Raw genomic sequence first — 4,368 nt, forward strand, 5'->3', positions numbered from 1 at the left:
AGCCTGGGCCATCTCCCGAGTCCCTGCCCAGTGAGTGACCTTCAATGCTTGCTCTCTCTTCTTGGGGTCCTTGCAGTGAACCCCCCATGCCACTGAAGAAACAGAGGTTTGCCTAAAGTAGCTTAGTGGGAGTGTAGCTGTAACGTTCTCTACCGTACACTTCCTACAGGTGCTGCAGTTCAGACTGAATACCTCCCAAATAACTTCCTTGCAGCTCATCACACTGTTCTGACAAAACCCATCCTGAACACAGAGGGTGCATCTTGAAAGCGTCACCTTCTTAAATGGAGCACATCAACAAGTAAACACTCTCCACAGTAGCCCCGTCCAGGCCCCAAGCAGCAGGACAGCAGTCAGCGCTTCTCCAGAAGCAAGGAGGTCAGGTCAGATCTGCCCCCACTGAGGGGTGGCAGCTGGTGGGGCTGGGCTGCAGTCACCTGTCCCTGGCCTGTCCTGAGGTTAAGGTCTCAAAGAAAGAAAGAGCAATATTTCACTATATAATGGTTTTGAAATAAAGGAACAGGGGCAAATCATTTATTGCTTTACAGCTGATTTCAGTGGAGTCTGTCTGTTCATCCCTTTCCCTGAAATTATCGCTAGCCCCATGCTCCCAGTGAGGTGGGAAAGCTCTGGCTGTGGTCAGCTCCTGGAGGTCTTTGCCCTGTCAGCAAAAGGCTTAAGTAACATTAGGAGAGCAAAAGCACTTGCAGAGAATATCTTGAAAGCACGACACTATTGCTCAGCCTTGCAAAATGTTTGTTCATTTGGCTGGGACAAGGAATATTTTCTAGAGCTGTGCATAAAGTTTTTTTTCAGCCTCCTGCTAAAATTGGTCAAACTGACTCTTGTGCTTGGAAAAAGCATGTGACTCCATGTCAAGCTGGCTTTTAGTAGTGATGGATGCCCAAGAAACTTCTGCATCACCAGTACTTAGTGCTGGCTGGCATGCCCCTACCCCTCTGCACCCCAAGCTGCACCTAGAGAGAAAGCATAGCCCTCCAAAGGACAAAAAGGAAGCACCCAGCAAGAGCAGCAGCTTTCTGAAAAGAGGGTAGAAAATGTTGAATGTAGTTAAGAAATGCAGTCCTGAATTGAAGGGAGCACACCAGGTATGAAGATGGCAGTGGACAAGGTTATGCAGCTTGACAGTCTGCTTGCTCTCCCTCAATATTTTGATTTTTTGTCAGAATTTGTGTATTTTTTCATAGTGATGAAATGCACACTTTTTTTTCGTCTTCTGAAGCCTACTCACCTGAAGCCCATTCATCCTTAAAGCCGTATTGTCTTAGCTGCTCTGAAGACAGATTTCTCAGGATTTTTTATTTTTTAAGAAAAGGTACTGGCAATGAGTTTTTAATCATGAAAACCTGGGTTTTCTTGGGATTATTTAAGAGGAAAAAAAGAAGGTCCTTTTTATTTATACTCCTAGTGAAAAACTAAAAACTGCTTGTCCATATCTAGACAGATAAACACGCAGCCAGTGGTTCACATGAACAGTGTTGACATGGCCCAGCTTCCAAACCAGTGGCCCACCAGCTAGCTCTTGCTCCCCTTCAACCAGGAACCAAAGTTCAGCATCTCCAAAGAAGTGGGGGGGATGTGATGGAAGGGAGAGAAGAAGTATTACCCCAAAACAGCAAAGTGCTGCTGAAGGACTGAGGTATCCCTGCTCTGCTGCAGCCAAGCACACGCCATCCTGGGAAGGTGGGAAGAGCGAATATGCTCTGTGCTTCCCTCAGGACACGAGCCACAGGCATGACATGGCTGTATGAAGCAGGCAGTTAGCTCCAGCTTTCCTTTCCACCCCCTTGAAGGAAGGGAGAGGCAGGACATAATAAAGGCAGCTGGAGAGACAGGGAACATGTCTGTGGGGAAGCGTGGCTCCCTGCCGAGGCCTGAGAACTGAGTCTCTCTCCCTGGGCTGAGGAAGCTTTTGTTTGTTATTCTTTCTGCTTGCTTTACCTCGTTTGATTTGTAAAGGGTCTCCCCAGGCAAACATACCTTCCTGCCTGCCAATGCGTTTTGTTTCTGCTCAGTTATCTCCTCATCCTGCACTCGCCGCATCCCCAGGAGTGGGTGGAAGCTCCTGGGCCTGGCGGAAGCGGCTCCGGCACCCCCCTGCAAGCCAGGAGCACATGGCTACCTGGAAATGGGCAGCCTGCCTTCCCTGCAGCTAGCCTTGCTACTGCTCACTGCTATATGGGCTTAAATAATGACAGCTCCTGGTAGTCAACCAGAGCAGAGTAGTGTGTTTTTTGTGGAAGTGGAACCCGTTCTCCTCATCTAGTTTTCTCCCTACATCCCACACGTCCATCCCTGGCGGCATTCGCTGGTCTCACTTCTTTCATCATTTCTCATTGGGTTAGAAAATGAAACCTGCCCTGGCAGGGGCTGGGCACGCTAGACACAGAATTGGCACATTTTAAAGTGCACATATAAAGCATGCTGGGATGAGTCCTGCACAGCTGGTGGGGGCCTGGTGATGAGAGGCCTGTGGGGAAGGGGCACCTGGAAGCCCTGCACCACACCCAGCCAGTTCTGGGAAGGGGCTGTGACGATGGCACCCCAGAGCCTGCACACATCTGCAAGGAAATTCACCCTTCAGGTGTTATTCTGCAAACGGGGTGTTGTGCAAGGAAGCCTTGCTCAGCAAAACTGCCTGCTGATGCTCTGAATTGTCAGCTGCTGGGTTGACAAGCCTTGCAGAAAGATGATGGTCAAAGCCAGGAAGAGATGCAGCTGGACCAGGGATGTGCAGTCAGACACACAGACACATAGAAAAGCAGAAATGCTAACAATTGTGGTCTGCTCTGGCATTCTCTGGGGTTCACTGGAAGTGTTTTCCTTGTTTCTCACAGTTGCATCACTTCCTCAGCCTTAGATATGAGTCCACAATATGACATATGAGCAAAACATCACCAGCCAAACAGGGCCGAGACAGCTCAGCTAAGGCAGCAGTGGCCCTGGAGCACTCTCCAGTCACTCTTGGTAAGTAACTGAGGCTAAACATCGATGTCTCGAGAAAACATGGGGGGACCTACACATGTCACAGCTTTGGAGGGACTAATTTAAAGAGAAAAAAGTGGAAATCTGTTATCTGACAATTAAATTTAGGGCATAAACCTGCTAATCTTTGAAAAAAAGATATAGAAAATATAAGAAGGAAAAAGTATTTTTGACTCAGCAAGAGCCAGACTAATGACATGACACTAACAAAAAGCAATGTTTTCCTAGAGAAACTGGTAAAAAAAATATTTTTCCTTAAAAACCACCAAACAAAGACTGAGCAACATAGATTGGGTAAAACATTCAAAATGGAATAATCCTCCATTTACAGTAGGATGGATGGAAAGTGATGGGGAAATGTAACGCATCTTTCTAGCTCTATTTTATTATTCTAACGGTAGAACATCAAATTAAGTTATTGCTAAAGTAGTTATTTGACTTGTAATGTTCAACTTCCATTAGCTTTTGGCTTTTCAGAAGTTTTCTCTCCCTGGACTGAAATGGCTTGTGCTTAGTGTTAAACAAAACCAACGTGCTTATCTATTTGAAAACTTGAGAAAAACCTTTTTTCTTCAGTCAAGAGAATGGAGCAAAAGAGATACTTCTGCTAGTACACATGTACATGCACCCATACTGAAATGACAAAAGATGATGTCTCCTGACACACAAACACTTAATAGCACTTTTGTATGTAGGTGTCTATAGATACAACAAGGTCCCACGTGCCTGTTTGAAGCTCCCAGATGTTGCAGCCGGTGTACCTGGCATGCTGCAGGGCACTGAAGCATAGCAGAAGAGGTGTGTGTATTGTGGAAAAAGAGTAAGCATTTTCATGTGCCGATTTCCCATGCAGGTGAGTGAGTGGCTCTCCCATAGAAGGCTCAAAGAGCGGCTGATTAAAAGACATTTTCACTCACAAAGGGTGTGCATATTCAGAGGCACGCATGCACATTTGCAAAGCAAAATAAGCTTTTGTGTACAAGGATGCCAAATGTACAGCTATGGCTTATGACAAATGGTTTCAAGACTTTAGCCTCCAAAAACTTAGGCAGGCTTTTAATTTTTTTTTTCTCTTCTCTGAAAAGAAGGGAAGAAACTTGGGTCAATTTATGATGAGGTAAGGAGGCAGACAAAGTTTGCAGTGGGTTTTTCTCTCCCCTCCTTTTCTCCTGAGTGGCAGAAAAAGGAGCCTCCATATTCCTCTCCCACATGCTGTCCCGAATTTCTCTCCTTTCCTCAACACTTAACTTTTTCTTGGAATGCCTTTACGTGCCAGATGACAACGAGTTACTGTGCTAATTGCTTTATTCTTCAATAAGGACATTTACTATACCAAACTCCTACAATACTTATGTGTAAATT

This window comes from Cygnus olor, chromosome 3 (genome assembly GCF_009769625.2).
Source record: "Cygnus olor isolate bCygOlo1 chromosome 3, bCygOlo1.pri.v2, whole genome shotgun sequence".
Classification (NCBI taxonomy): domain Eukaryota; kingdom Metazoa; phylum Chordata; class Aves; order Anseriformes; family Anatidae; genus Cygnus; species Cygnus olor.